Source organism: Cupressus sempervirens, chromosome 9 (genome assembly GCF_028749045.1).
Source record: "Cupressus sempervirens isolate cs-2001-9-10 chromosome 9, ASM2874904v1, whole genome shotgun sequence".
In the NCBI taxonomy this organism is placed as follows: domain Eukaryota; kingdom Viridiplantae; phylum Streptophyta; class Pinopsida; order Cupressales; family Cupressaceae; genus Cupressus; species Cupressus sempervirens.
In genome coordinates, this window is record NC_143126.1 from 732,523,937 (window position 1) to 732,541,445 (window position 17,509).

Consider the following 17,509-nt stretch of genomic DNA (forward strand, 5'->3'; position numbering starts at 1 on the left):
TCCACTTGAAATCACCTAAAAATAGTTAACCTCAAATTTTGTACCACCAGCTCATCATCCTTATCTTCCACCTATTCACAAAATTCAAGATAACAAACTTGTCAGCTCAGATTTGGCAAATGTTTGACTTTTCAAATAATGCAGTAGCTCAGCACTATCATCCTTCGGATGCTCGACACATATAGTGTTGTTTGGCACCTATTGTGTTTTCACTCGGTATCAACTACATTTTACTGATGCTCAACACCTATTACATTTTTTGCAGCACTAACTATGTTACTCGGCACACACTAGAATTTTCTTTTAGTCAGCACCAACTGACATTCTACTTGACAAGAACTAACTTTGCTCATCTCCCACCATCAACTTTGGTCAAGCTTTGCAGACAGTCTTAGCTTTGCAGACAGTCTTAGTTTAACCTATTCTTCTAAAGTTTCTAATTGTAGCCATCCTTTGTATCTCAAAGTATATTAACAATAAATTATTTCACAATTTTCTTAACTAATCCTTGTACTTCATTACATAATCATAACTCAACCTTTCCCTTTACATAAATTATTTCTCATTCTTTGTGTAGTTATTCAAGCCAGACTGTGTTATTTTTTTGAATGCATCTTAATGAATAATAATGGAGCCAATGCTTTTATTGTGTTCTTATGATTGTGGGTCCTTTAGTTTTGGTGTTTTCCTCATCCTAATGAATTATATTGACATAACAATTTGGAGAAAGGCTAATCTATTGTTCTTGCATAGTGTCTTGTCTTGCATGAGTGCACTTTTCATGACCTTGTAATTTAATGAAATGTGACACATCTTTTAGTTTATATTGAGTTCCCATCAATGATTGCATCAGTGGATTTGAGAAAGTGTTGCTCCTAATTTTATTAGTTTCCTACTTTTTCCTTTTGATAATTTAATTTATAGATGTGTTGTTACCTTGGTTTATGTCTGTTAGGAATTCCCCTTTCAGTTATTTTTTTTAAATCTCTCATTACTCTATATTTGTTATTTTCTTTTCAAAAATTTGGTTAAATAGGAATTCATATAGGTTCATTGATAAATTTCATTCATCATAAATAGAAAATAAAAAAGTATATCTCTTTTTGGGTTACATTTTAAACAATAGTAGATTATTCAAGATTACTCTAAACTAGCAGAGGCCTCCTCATGAACACACACATTTATCTTCAATTGAGTGAACCTAATAGGTTGCAAAACCACATGGAACCTTGGAGTTGGTCCTTGATCATCTTTTGAAGAGAGGTATTTGAAAGGATTTTTGTTGTTCAACATCATGCAAATTGACCGCTCAATAGAAGTAGCACTAGAAGGAGGGCTTAATAACATTTAGATAAGGAAAACAAGTTTTTTGAAAATCCTGTAGTTTTTGGAAGTTGATAAAAAAATTGTTTAACACTATCAGAAGGTGTGTAGGTATGCAAGTGCACTTCTTAGAGGTGTACTTTTCCACAATTGATGTAAACTAGAAGATCATGATCTACCATGTACATTTCACCTAACTTTAAGGTCTTCACCTAGTTGACACAAGTTCTTAGAACTCACTCATTTTTGCAAGCCATGTAGTGATAAAGGATTTCCAAGAATTATACCACTTTCATTACAAATTTCATCATCTTCTTCAATTCCACCTTTGAACCTACCTCCACCTATCATTCCACTTAACCCTCCACCGATGGCAATTTTCATAAATGTAGTAGTAATGGGGAGCTTCTTCACTCTAGATCTTTTCTTCTCAACTAAGGCTATTCCTAGCCTACCTAGGGTTACTATTTCAGCCCCAACCTAGAGGACTCTCTTCCAATCCCCTCTCTCCAAGAAACCCACCAATCAACTTAGGTTTCAATCTTTCTCACTCCATAACCCCAACTGTGCATCCTTTGACCTAGGGATCCAAAAATCCACCAAATGCATTCAAAGGGTAAAAAATAAATTTATGTCATCTTTATATGGTTCTTGATTCTTCTCACTTTATTCTACATATTTTGGGTAGGTCTACTATACCCACAAATCCAATTTTTCCTATTTGCCCTTGTAGCCTTAAGAGCCTCTATTACCCCTCCTAAAAACATTGTAATAACTCCCAAAATCCCTTAACAAGGCCTATCGATGCTTTCTTAACTTTGATTCCTACTGACCTAAATTTTAATATTTTCTAGGTCATAGGCCTCCATGGTGTCTATACATTATGACTTCAAAAAACCCTTATTTTAAGGGTTTCAAAGGCAATGATAGTGAAACTCTCTCCAATTATTCCAAACTCTGCATCCAAAATTCTCTTCTAGGTTATGGACCCCTAGTGTACTACTCCATCATTTCCTTTGCAATATTGGCATGTTCCAATCCTTTGTCCTCACCAAAACTCAATTACAAGCTTCCATTGTGCCTTGCTAAGCCTTTCTTTCTTGCCTCGGGGCTCACTTGTAAAAATAGCTACTTGACTTCCAAAAATCCAAAGATCACTATTTACATAATATACAGGGTCTATTGATTGATTTCCAAAAGCCATAGTGTTTTGACCATGGCAACTCAAGCTATAGCCATTTGAATGCTGGTTACCCAAAACTGGATAGCAAGAACCCAAAAATTAACTAATTTTATAAACCTTATAAAATGGTTGCTAAAGATCAAAATAAGCATGAAAAAATTTAGCACATGATCTCAAGAAACTACTCCATTCAAAACAATAAGTTCTTTAATCAGGCTTCTTTGCTCAATCCTCCAAACTTCATTTTTTGTCAAGCAAAACTCTCCTTGACACATGTGTTGTACGTACACATGTATGTCCAACCCATGGAAATGAGTTGGAAGGTGTTTATATGGGCTCTCATAACAACCTTGTCCTTTTTTCTGAGCCATAAATATCCATGTTTCCCCTTTCCCAAACTGTGCAAAAATTGCTCTTGCAATTTTGCAAAAATTACAAAGTTGTGAATGAGCAATTTTGACAACTTTTGTAATTTTGTAATCCAAGCCTCCAAACTTGACCAGTTTGGTTTCCACCCTCATAAAATGAACCTAGGAAATCTAAGGACCTCATTTTAACACTTCTTGTCCCATTTTAGGCATTTTTCCAATTTTTTTCTTCAGAGCAACTTTGAGCAATTTCTAGGCTTAATCAACACCTAATGTTGGACAAGAAAATTAGAACCAAGGAAACATACCTACAATACTAAAGAATCCTGAATGGTAAACTAAAAAAGTATAGTTCAATTAAATACATAAAAATAAAAAAGGCCAATAGATCCTTTTTTTATATGCTGCTAAATTATCCTAATCATAGAGAGGCAATGATAAAAACTCTTGATCATACGAAGAGAATGTCAAGCCCTCAAAAGATAGTATCACAACAAGTCAACAATTCTGAGGGTATTCCAACTATGTATAAAGAAAAGGTAGAAGTGCCTAATTTATTTCTCATTATTATAATTTTTGGAAGAAACCTTCACAATTATCTCATAGATTCAAGAGCTTCTTGTAATGTCATGCCACTTTCAATAGCTCAAAGGTTAGAAATCACTCTACAACCCTCAAATCAAATAGTGATTCAAATTGACAAAACATAAGTAAAAATTATTGAATTACTAAATGATGTTCAAATACCATTGACATTTCATAGACATGCATGTGGTGGAAATTCTGGAGAGATACGGATTGTTGCTAAGTACAAAATGGAAAAAATGTCTAAGAGGATGGTTCCTAACTAATTTTACCCAACTATGGTTACCAATGATTGAATAATCAAATCAAGATAGATGTTGAGACAAAAATGAAGAAAATGGTCACATAATACAATGCCTTGAATGAGGTAGCATTTCTTTAATCAGATTTACGTTCTTATAAAGTGATGGCTCTTGACATAACTTCAGCCAAGAAACTAGACAATCTAAACAGAAAATTTATGATCCCTGCCCCAAAAGAAGAGGTTGTGACCTAGTTCATAGATAACATGGTTGTAAATTTAAAATTCTTAGGCAAAGAAGTAGACTCAAGAATTTTTCTCCTTCCAAGATTTTGTAGATTACACAAAGTAATTCATTCCAAATTTGAATGCTCACATTGCCAAGAAGTGGTTTCTTGGGTACTGACTCAGATAATGCACTTGAAAAATGGTCAAGATCCAAGAGATATACAAAAGTAAAATTCAAGTGCCACATGCATATATAAAGTCCTATAGAATAATTATGAAGAAGAATAAGATTTTAATCCATCATACAGTGATGCCTCTTCATATGGTGGGGCTTTGTCTTGTCCCCCACCAGGGATAATCAAATTCCTAAGGAGAAAATGTTTTATAAAAGGTCAAGGCTGGACCTTAATATTTTTTCATCCTAAGCCATAAGTTAGAAAAATCACATAATTTATTGGGGAGATTCAAGATCAACAAGAGAAATGGGCCAACCCCATATCAAGGGTAAACAATGGAAACTCACCACATGAAAGATTGCAATGGATCCTAAAGAAAGTCTTTCAAATTTCAAATGAAAGAAAAGCTTTGAATGAATAAACAAAACTCTAGAAAGCCCAAATAACAACTAATTTGGACACTTGAGTTTGATTAGCAGTTGGTGTAGCTATTCAATTAATTAATCCCAATGGTAAATATTTTTATGCTACATATTGTTTACAATTTAGACCTAATAACAATGTTGTAGAGTATAAAGCCTCAATTCATGGACTTCTCTTCACATTACAAAAAGATGTCAAAGCTCTCATAATAGAATGATATTCTTAGTTGGTGATTAGATAGGTGAAATAAAATTATTCTTGCAATGATAGAAGTTTACTTGCATACTGAAAAAAGAGTTTGGGACTTGATGGAATATTTTGATGCCCTGAACATAAGATCTATTCCAAGAAAGAAAAACATGGTATCTAATGCCCTTAAAATTTCAGCAAGTGTGTTGCAACCCATTGAAATAAAAAAACTAAAAAGGTTTTCAATTGAATTTATTTCTACCCTATCTATTCTAGATAACATTACTAATTTTTAGGTCTTCCAAGATGACTAGCATATTCTCGAGTTCATTATGTGCAATGGTCTTTTCAAAGGACAAGAGATTGATGATACTCCTAATTGTAAACCTAGAGATTACAAACTAGAAGATGAAGATGGGATTATAAATTTGAAGACCAATACTATTCCTAAGGAAATGGTAGAGTTGGAATGTATCTTTGATCAAGATAAATCAACACATAGTAAAAGAGGTGTTGAAGAAAAAGGGATAGAAGAATGTGATTCATATGATCTAGACATGGAAGAAGATCCTAAGATGGTGAGAATTAGAATGGCATGTTATCCCCAAGAATGAGAAAGTATGCTTCATTTTTTTATAGAATATAAAGATGTCATAGCATGGACTTATGCAAAACTCAAGATGTATGATTCTAAAATCATCACTCATGAAATTTTCTTGAAACCTAATGCCAAAAAATTTTGTCAAAGATAGAGATCAGTGAATCCCATTGTTGAACCATTAATAATGAAAGAGGTCCAAAATTTTCCCGATGCTAAAATTATCTTTCTAATCTGATATTCTACATGTGTTGCTAACTTGGTTCCAATAAGGAAAAAGACTAGAGAAATTTTCTTTTGTATGGACTTTTGCAACTTAAACCATGCATCCTAGAAAGATAACTACCATTTGACCTCACTTGATGAAGTATTGAAAATTGTGAACCGATCTAAAATGATGTCTTTTCTAGATAGGTATTCAAGATACAACTAGGTGATGGTAGATAAGGAGGATAGGTTAAAGACCACATTTAAAATAAAATGGTAAACCTTTTCATATAGGAGGATGCAATTTGGATTAGTCAATGTAGGAGCTACATTCCAAAGAGCAATGGATAGAGCATTCAAGGGGCTAATAAAAAAATGTATAGTTATCTATATGGATGACCTAACCTTCTTTTCAAAAGAGCAGAGTACTCATATTTCTTATTTGAGACAAGTTTTCAATCAATTCCAAAGATATGGAATTTATCTTAACCCTAAGAAATGTTCAGTCGCAGTCACCAAAGGAAAGTTATTAACTCACATTATTTCTAAAGTTGGAATATCCATTGTTCCTAAGAGCATAGAAGTGATTCTAAAGTTGTCACCTCCTCATAGCTACAAAGAGTTCAAATATTTCTTTGGGGAGATTAATTTTGTGTGTTTGTTCATTAGTCCATTTTTTGAGATAGTACTCCCCCTTAATGACTTACTAAAATAGGGAGTAATAACTAAATGGGATCCTAAAATAAAGAAATTTTTTGAAGATAGCAAAGTAACTAGCTCCACAGCTCTAGTACTTGTAAGTACAAACTATGAGTCACCTTTCAAAATATATTCATTTGCTGTAGAACATTCATGTGTAGGAATTCTCACCGAAAATAAAGAAAAAGAAGATGAGAGACTTATCGCATTCATAATTTGTTCACTAAAGAATGTTGAATTGAACTACTCCAATATTTACAAAGAATCCTCCACCCTGATAAAGGAAGTCAAGAAATTTCATCATTACATACTTAGGAGTAAGGTATATGCTATTTTATCAAATCCTATAGTCAAATCATTACTGATGTAGAATGAATTAGGTGAAAGAAGATGAAAATGAATGGCCATATTACAAGAGTTTTATTTGAAAATTTAACCAATGAAGCTGGTAAGAGTACAAGGTTTGACTAAGATGATAGCTAGCAATGAGACCAATACTAATAATGAAATTAGATTTGAAGATAAAACCAGCACTGGCAATGAAAAAAAGATCATATTATCTCAAGTGGATAATGATCAAGGAATAATCAAAGATGTATGGTATCAAGATATTGTATACTATCTCTTAAAGAATCAATACCCTAACTTGATGAATAGTTCCCAACATAGAGGATTCAAGATGAAATGTGAATCATATATGCTTCAAGATAAGAAAATTTATAAAATAAACTACAAGGGAATTTATTTGAAGTTCTTGGGACATGAAGAAGAAAATGAGGTATTGGAATAGTATCGTGATAAGTATGACACGGGACATGGATCAACAAAGGCTTTGACCCATATGATTTTGAGATTGGGTTATTTATGGTGTATAATTTTCAAGGATACATTTGAACATGTACCTTCTACCCACACTTGTCAAACAAGTGCCAACAGGGAGAGACATCTAACTATGCCACTACAACTAGTTTTTGAGGTGTGTCTTTTTACCAAGTGGGGCTTGGACTTTATTGGACTAGCAAACCCACCATCATATATGGGACATATGTTCATCCTCATAGCCATATATTATTGCACACATTGGATTGAAGATGAAACTTTTTGAAACTGCACAACAAAAGTGGTTATTAATTTCTTAGAAGAGCACATTGTCACTAGGTTTGGAATGTCATTCTTCCTTATATGTGATAATGGGTCATCTTTTGTGTCAATATTTCATACTTAATGGGCATTAGACAATCAAGTTATCATCAAGTTCTCATCTAACTACTATCTTGAAGGGAATGGTGTGGCCAAGTCCACCAATAAGAACTTGATCAGGGTGATAAAGTGATTGCTAAAAAAGAACCCAAAATATTGGCACACTCAGTTAAAATATGCATTATGAATTGATAGAGTCAGGATTAAAAATTCTTTGGGAACATCCCCATATCTACATGGCTATGAACAAGAACTAGTATTCTCACTTGATCTCAAGGTTCCAGTATTAAAATTCATGAGAGGGTATGTTGAGGATGTTGATAGAGTATAGATCATAGTAATGAATCTCTTGGAATTGGATGAGAAAATGACAACTTTAGAGCACATGCGAAAACATCAGGTTGTCATAAAATGGCAGTTTGGCAAGTGAGCCATAGTCAAGTATTTTATAATCTCTAACCTTGTTCTCTTATGGGACAAGGAAAAATAAAAACCGAGTAGTCACACTAAGTTTTAATTCTTGTGGATTGGCCCTTATCAGGTTGTAGAGATTTTGGGTGAAAATACTTTTAGGCTAAGTTCTCTACAAGGGGAATTGGTTCCATTGGCAATCTGTTGGCATGTTTTTCTCCTGATCATTATCCTAAAATTTTGTTGAGAAAAAAACATTTTCCTATCCCTAGCAGTTAGGATTTTCTCAAAAAATCTCATAAACAAATTATCCTAAAAAAACCCTTGGCCTATAATCCATGCCCTTGTTTATAAGTTGAGAGGTCTCCTTATTGTAACTTTTTTTTGCACTTGTAGCATAAACCTTTTGAAATTTTTAAAGGCCCAAGAATTGTGACCAAGGTGATTGCATGGTCATAACACATCTTTAGCTTTAGGCTTTTTATGGTCCAACCCAACAAAATGGCTAGGATCCCTTTAATTGTTGAGTCTTAATAGTTAGTGGCTAAAAGGATTTTTATAGTGTGAGCAAGAAAAGAAGTTAGTGAATCCATAGTTGTGTGGTCACAATGATGAATTAGGAATGATTACAACTAGGCCAAGTAGTCAGAACCAATGATAAAATCATTTGTTCGTGAGGTCATGAGGATGAATAGATAACTAAGAAGTTGAATGATGAAAGGGCAACATGGTTAAAGGCATGATAGTTGGTCTTCATTCGTATGGTCACATTGATTAAGTAGTAACCAGAAAAATAAGTTGTGATTGGATGAAGATAGCTATGAAAGGTAAAGAGAAGGCTTGTTCACACAGTCACATAATTAAGAAAAATATTGGTTGTCTAAGTCGTGACTAGGTAATCCAATCATGAAAAAGAAACCATTATTAAATTGCATTGTCACACTCCTATAAAGTAAAGGTTAAAAATAAACCATGAAGTGGTGGCAAGGTTAAGAGCTCATAAGAGATCCTTTGCTCACACGGTCACATGGTTAAATTATTGTGACATATAAAGAACCATGACTTGGAAAATTGTTGTAAGAATATAAATACTAATATGATCATGTGTTCATGCCAGGAATGGCTTAAAAAGAAGTGATTCATGTGATGTTTTGACTTTAGAGCTGTTGAAGATGATTGTGCAGTCATGAGAAATAAATGTTAATATTGATTTTGAGGAGCCACAGTGCGATGTAATTTCAAAACAGGCTAAAATTCTTAAGGCACTTGGTCACATGGTTAACTGTATAGAGCATGAAGCAAACCACAAAACAATGATGATGGTTGGAAGTATTTATTGTTGGGTCACTAGCTCTAGAGACTAAGGTTAAGAATTGGCCATAAAATGATAATATGAGGTAGTCGTAGGGTCCCAAGCCTGAGTCTTGAGCAAGAAAATGACTATTAAAAGGCTCATGATTAAAAAGGGATGCCCTATCAAAAAGTGAATAAAAATATTTTGAAAGGCTAGTAGTACAAGAAGATTTTGGCATTTTTAGAGATTTTGAGAATTCTCATATATGTTGACATAAAGACACCATAAATGCTTCTATGTTTCTCATTTTCTCTTAAAGAGTTGACATAAGAGATTTCTAATTACAATATTCACTCAATTTAAAGATAGAATATTAAGTACAAAGATTTTTTAGAGTTTGCAGAAGCTTTCAAAGTTTTTAGAGCTAGTATTGGTAGAGAGTGTTTGAAGATTTGACCTCAGAGCAATGGCACAAGAAGAAAGAAAAATGATAGCCTAGGTTGATGTGGAAGAGATGTCACAAGTTATTGAATAGACCAAGCTAAAGTTGGTGAGCCCATATGCAAAAGAATGGGTATGCTTCCTTACAAGCTCGTCCCATGCTCAAGCCATGAATTCACATATATTCAAGGACAGGTATGCTTCCTTCCAGGCTCATCCCATGCTCAAGCCATGAATTCACTTATATTCAAGGACACATACAACTTTTGCAAGGATGCTAGTATACCTGATACCAAAGAAAATGAGCTTCTCTGGTATTTTTATAACTATAGATTTGAAAAGCCACCAATTTGTGACCCTTAGGTAAGAAACATGGCAAAATTGATAATGCCAAAGGTCATAGTAGATTTTGACTGGGTGAAGGAATTAATTAAATCATATAATCCTACAACTAAAGCATTCCATAAAAAGGATACGAGTATCATCTACAAATTGGATAGGGAGACATTCATTGAAGTTTTTGACCCAAGAGGACCAATGACAAGGCCAATTAAATAGGATAAAATGAATGAAACCTTCAAGAGTTAGAAGAGTTTCTTTACTAGAAGAGTTATGAAAAGGCACATCCCCAGGGCCAAAAAGGAGAAGGATGAACTACCAAAGTAGGTAGGAGATTTTATGCCCTTGGATTTCTTCTACAAATGCTTCAAATATACAATATTTGAGATTGATGAAGTGGTTGGACTAGATGGCATAGTGAATGCCCTAGGATATATCTATATCATTTCTCTGAATACCCAAGATTATCGCCACAATGTTAGATATGATTTTGTGACACATATAATCAATGTGATGCACAATGAAATTGTAGATGCTTAAAAAGGAGATATAGGGACTTCAAGTTCCACCATTATTCACTACTGATGCAAATTAATCTTTTTAAGAATATAGGACATTTCAGTCCAGACTTCATCAAAACCACCAAGGAGAATGGAGAGAACCTACCTATGCAGTTATGGACTCAACTATGGTATATATTTTATCCTTATTCTAATGCCATTGAATTTTATAATTATTCTTTTTCCAATTTCAAATATGTTAGCAGAAATAACTGAGAGGGTACCTGGTGATAGCCATTATTTTCACTAAGCTAAATTCTCAAATTTTATGGTAAGAATATTTTAGAAAGAGTGTTGTATTGATTAGGGTTCATGTTATATTTTCTAATATATTAAAAGGATAGTCCTAATAGGTTATTTTTTCCTTATTCTAATGAAGTAATGCCCTAGCATTGTGCTTTCAAATTTACAAGCCCAAAAAAAATTATAAAAAATCACAAACTTGGCCCTTGCCCTAGGTCTTATTTCTAAGCGAGAGATGGTTTAAAGTTTGAATTATCTCTTATGATCTTGCGATCAAAGGGGTTGGCGAGTGATCATAGGGTTAAAATATGAGTTTCTTAATCTTATGATTCCTTTGTATCATGCCATCGTAACTTAGATAAAAAGGTTTTTTAGACCATGGTGTGTGATGTTATGATAAACAAGTGATCATGGGATCATAGAGGCAGAAGAGAAGGATCATGACCATATGATAAGTGGTTTATTGTAGAATTGTATAAATGAGAAAATACAAGGAAGAAGCTAAGGAGTGTTGATCCTATGATAAGAGAGTGATCATGGCATCATTATGGTCTTTGTAAAGTTTTCTAATGTTACACTAAGGCCATAGTCATAAGACTAAGGGAGAAGATTTTGAAGCTCACAATGCTACAAGGATGATGATTGTAAGATCATAAGGTCACAAATGAAAAATCAAGGTGGCAATTCAATGTCAAAGATATGAAATGCATTCTATCTTGATTGATTAGAAGTACAATGCATAAAAGATGGATGCAACATTGGGTTGGTGGGGCCAAAAATGTCTTTGCATAAGTTTCATGGCAATATGAAAAATCTTGTTCTTCAATCTTACAACTAACAATATTTTTTAAGATCTCAAGGGAAGCAATAAGGTGTTATGATGTTATGATAGGCAGTGTCTCGAGAGATCGTAAACATGAAAGTTGATGCCAATGATGTTATGATGAAGAAAGGTAATAGTTTCTCATAACATTGTAGAAGTGAGAAGGATAATTGCAAAAATTTAAAAATGGTCAGCTAAAATGTGATCATAGGATTGTAAGGCTAAGGAAAATGAGATAAGATGCTATGCTAGTGAGTATAAGCCACCTCTTGTAAGATCATAAAGGAATTAAAGTGAAGCTCTGATGTCATGGTAACTAGTGTATTGTAAGATCATAAAAGATTTTCTCAAGGTTTACGATAGTGTGTTAAGCTTTTGATTTCAAAGGATTGTAAGATCATAGAGAATTTCTTCCCCACATAAGATGTTATGAAGGGTTTGACTTCTAAGTCAATCATAAACCCTAGTTTTGACCTAAAAATGTGTTTTTCACTTTTCTGAGCTAGAAATGGCAAGCCACTCTCAACCAATAAGATTTGAGCAATGTACAAAAAGTGTAATGTTTTAAAGTAATTATGACGATCCCTTGAGGTGATAGAAAAAACTAATTTTAAGGCTCGAGTATGTTGGAAATCAATACAAAGGGAAGTTTATGATGTACATTGAACTATTAAGATTTTTTTGTTGATTAGTCATAGTTTACCCTTCACAAAGAGAAGAAAATACAAGAAGTTGAAGAATTTCTAGTGCACATAGATTATTACTTTCAGTGCATAAGTATTTTTTGTCTAGTGTTTTGTAGCATACAATCAAAATGTCTAATAAAGAGCTTGAAGAGATTTAGGAGGTAGACATGGAAATTGCAGAGACCTCCACTTCCAAAGGAGTAAGAACAAGACAAAAGAAACCTAATACGATTGTTGAGGAATGGATTAAAATTTTCCCAAGATCCTTAAATTCTAGTGTTGCAAATGATCATGCCTTTGTGTTGATTTCAGATTGGTTTTGACAAGTGAGTGTCAACACACTTAAGTCATTTACTTAGTTCATGCCAAACTAGTAATACATGATGAGTACAACATGTAAATAATAGACTATATTGAATTGAAATGGGTGTCAAGTCACTCATGCGTCGAGTCACTCAAGTGTTGAGTAGATAGACCATGCTGAGTGATTGAAGTGTGAGTAAATAGTTGATGTTGAGTAGTTCAAGTGCTAAGTTAGAAGCAAAAATCCAATGTATGACAAGCATTAGTGACTTCATATGTCAAGTAACATAGATTGGACATACTCATTTTTTATGGCACAAACAAATATGTAAACCATTTTTAGGTTAACTTAAAGATAGATTTAAATCTTTTGGATATAAGGATGAATCTATATGCAAATTCCCTATGCAATTACATGTAGCCAATCAAAACATAGGAAGGTTTAAGTGACAATATGGATGAATCTCAGGCATAAATTCATACCTAACCCTAAGCCACAAAAGCCTTTAGAAGGAAGATGTAGCCCTTAACTTTTTTCAAGGAAAAAATAGTGTAACAAGGGGTGAATGATAAAACTAGAAAAGAAAACAAGATAGTTTGTAGAAGCATTCAAGGTGACTTAGTAGTGAGAGTGAATTATAGAATTATTTTGTGAAGAATAGATGATATAGAAGGTTATAGCATTGAAAAATTCAATCATAAAGGATCAAGAAGGACATTGTATGGATTTGATCTTTAATTAGGCAATCCAGTGCTAATCACAAGATCTATGCTGAGACATTTTAACAGGTGATTTCAGTTAAATCTCCCAGGTAGATTAGTCCTAACAAGCTTTATCAAATCCTTTAATAGGGTGGCATTCCAAGTGAATGATCGAGAGTCCTTTAACCAGGCACACTTCTAATAGGGTGTTAAAATCCTCTAATAAGGTGGGACTTAACAGCCTCTATAAGCCTTTAATAGGGTAGGCCTTTCATAGGCCAAATCATGTTTCATGGTCAAACTATTATAACCTTAATTGGCTACACTTTATTGCTATAGGAGTAAAGATTTGTGGGTGTCATCCCCACCCCAATTTTACCTTCTCATTTTGAAGGTTTTTAGGTAATCATATCTAGTGTTAAGTGTGTGTGTTTGATTACATGTTTTAGATGCATTTACTTTACATGTTATTTTAGTTTATATATTGAATGCATGTGATGTATGAATGGTGAAAGTTTTATATGTTGAAGTGTGAACTTCTGATTCACCCCCCCTCAAAAGTTTACCTTTCCTATTTTTAATTCTAATAATTGGTATTAGAGTTAAGTTCTTAGAAGGATAAGCTTTATATCTTAGAGGAAAGATCTTGAAATGAAAGTCTACAAATTGGGAAATATTATTGAGAATCAAGGAATTGAGATACATGTCATTCTACATCAGTGTGATGAGGCTAGAGAAGAGCTAAAGAAATTTTTAAAGAGAAGGAAAGAAATTGCTATTGTAGAGAATGACGCACAATACAAATAAATCAACACCACCAAGATATTTGCAAATGGAGACTTCAACAAATTTGATGTAGCAATTGCAGATCTGATGGAAAAGAATAGAGTACAAGCTAAGGAGATCAAAAATCTCAAGTTAGAACAAGAATCTCAAGCCATGATGCTATGTGAGGTAATTGAACAAAAGAAGAGAGCCATAGAAGCCAAGGCCATGGTTGAAGAAGACAAAAGAAATCTAGGAAACAGACTAGAAGAGAAGTTAATAGAGCTAACCAGAATCTCCAACATGCAATTGGATACCCTAAGCTAGATGATGAATTCTCATCATGAATCAAATGTCCAAGACATTGAGAGAACTACATTGACTTTGTAGAATGAACAACTACAAAATGACCTTAAAAAAGAAAGAGAAATTGCTGAGAGTTTCAACAAGCCAAATGAAGCCATCAAGTACTTTGAGAAATTACTAAAATCCCTTAGATCCAACAATGATATAGTAGGATTAGGCTACACAAGCACTGAAGAAGGAGAATCACCCAAAGTTGTTGAAGAAAGAAACATCAAAGGTAAGAACTCCAAACCCATTTGTTATTTTTGTGGTAAGAAACGACATACTACTAATGTGTGTAGGAGCAAGAATTAGCATGTACAACCTAAGAACATGACACATTGTCATAAACACAATAAGAAAGGCCATCAGCCACATGAATGTAGAACTAGAACTATGAATGCACCAAGATTTGAAGGTTATTGCTACAATTGTTAGAAATATGGACATAGAGCCTTTGAATGCAAATCCAAATCCATATGGTCATTAAACAAGTCAGCAAAGGAAAGAAGCCATGGACACTTTTATAATTGGGATTACAACACAAAACAAAGCTATAATTATTGTCAAGAATATGGACATATCCTTGAGAATTTCATTAGGACACACTTTAGTGGTAACTACAATAGATGGTTCAGTAAAACTACATGTTTTAGCTATTTGAAGACTAGTCATATCAATAAACATTGTCCAACTAGGTCAAAGGTACCCCATTGTGAATTCAACAAAGGAAAAAATGAGATAGATATTGAACACATTAGAGGTGAGATGAACAAGACATGGAGAAAGAGAGATGATTGCAGTACACCAAATGGAGGGATTACTTCACCTAATAGGTTAAGTGGTCACACCTAATCAAACTAAGTAAATAAGAGGTATGAGAGACTGATACTAAAGAGTTATATCATACATCAGTTCCAAAATAAGTTAGTACTGAAAAGAATACATTAGCATAAATGAAAATGCAAGATATTGTTGAAAATTCAAGATTAAATCTTTAAAGTTTTCATTGTTGTTGTCGAGCATGGAAAGTCTTTAATGAATGCTAAAAGAAATACTAGTTAATGCCGAGCTACTAGACTAAGTTAGTTGATGCTAAGTTTGTAGTAGCTTTCGAGTGAGGGTAATATCAATAGATTTCAAGTGGGACAAAAGTCATGTTGATGCTAAGTTTACAACTATACAAGCACCAAGAAATAAATGCAAGGTTTTGAAGGGTATATGGTCAATTTTCACCCATTTCTCATCATTTTGAATTCAAGAAAGAGAAAGCAGAGTGGAAGGTGACTCAAAAAAAATTTCAAGGCATTCAAAAAGATCTTAGCAATGATTTCATAGTAGCTCTCAAAGATTTTTTAAGGTATTTATTACAAGCTGAGCTACTCTATTTACATTTGCATAAAACCTAGCTTGTCAAATGGTATCTAGTTCAAGGAACATAGAAGATAAAGAGGTTTTAAATGTGCAACCAATTAGTAACAAGGTCAAACAACCCATATTCAAGGCACCCTGACATAGCATATAAGAAAAATCCCTCAGGTTCTCTTTCCATGATTCTATCAAAAGTGATTATGATTCAAGATGTTAGAAAATGCTACAATTGTAAGATAGGAGGAATAGGAGATATGGAAATTAGAGAAGCTTGCAAAAAATTGTGTGAAAATGGTGTTCTAAAGGAACAATTCAAAATAGTTTAAATGAAGGGTTTGACACTTTCCCTAGATTTTCTCATGATATTCAATAATGAATGGATCAAGATTGTACTGAGCCGAATACATGATGGATCCTTGTGGCTAGAAGATGGACCGATTAAAATATCAAAGAGAATAATTCACAAGGTAACTAGATACCCAACCCTAGATTGGCCCAAGACTCTTTGGAGTGACTCCAAAGAAGTTATAGAGAAAAACATAGGAGCCAAATGGAACAAGAGAGGAATGACAATAGACACTATCACCGATCCATTACTGGACTTTTTCATTAGGGTAATTTCACACAAATTCTATCAATCTAGCAGATTGAATAGTGTACCTTGTATTGTAGTAGATGGGGGATACAGAGTTGTGAAGAAAGATAATACTTATGATCTAGCCAAGCTTCAATTGCAACAACTAATGGAAAACCTTGGAGCAATTGGGAAGACCAAGAGTGCACAATGTAGATTTGGATCAAAACTTGTATGTATATTCTTATATGTACATAATACTTTTCCATCCTTTGGCAAAGTAAGTTGGAAAACAAACAGATCAATTTATGTACAAATCAATGAATATATTGAATAGATGGGAGAAAATTTTGAAACATTGATGACTAGCTATTTTGAGGACTTCAAGAAGTCAATGAAGCAAAGAATGAGGATACATATTTCACTAGTTGAGCAACACTATAATGATGTATATTTCCAAGTTGATGTTGATTACACCTTAATGCAGGCTTCCATACCAAGGGTCAAATGGTTAAGACCACTTGGATATGAAATCAATGTTGATGAAGCACCCGTAGTAATCATAGCACTCCTAGTAGAAGAGATTAACAAAAGTACAAAAATACATAGCAATTATGATATAATGAAGTCAAAGATTGAAATGGAGTTAAAAATTTCCTCCACACTTAAGAAGAAAGATAAGCTAGTAAAGAAGCTTAAGGCTAAATTTGGTGAAGGAATAGGTGAAGAAGAAGAGGAAGAAGGGGAAGAGGATGAAGAGGAAGAGAAAGAACAAATCCAAGAACCTCTTTGCATTAACCCAAGGCTTGGGGGAGGATGAGGAAGAAGAAGAAATAGAAGGTTCTAAGGAATAAGAAGTTGAGGAAGCACCACTACATGTCAAGCCAAAGAAGAGAAATGCCAAGGCACAACCTGTGGCTAACACCAAGGCAAAGAAAAGTACAAAGCCTATTGCACCTACCACTAGAGCTAGGACACGTGCAAGAACACAGAAGTCTAAAGAAAAGACTAAGGCTACATAACAAAGAGGCCAAGTGTAGAAGGAATAGAGAAGAAAATATATTGCACAACCTAATTTAGATGATGAAAGAACTGAATCAGAAGACACAAGCCAATTTAGAATGGTAAGTCACAAACCACTTTTTGATCTTGAAAATATATGTGAAAATGTTAGAAATAATGTAGATTTATCTAGTTTGAAAAATGTTGATTTTGAAAAGCTTGGAAGAGAG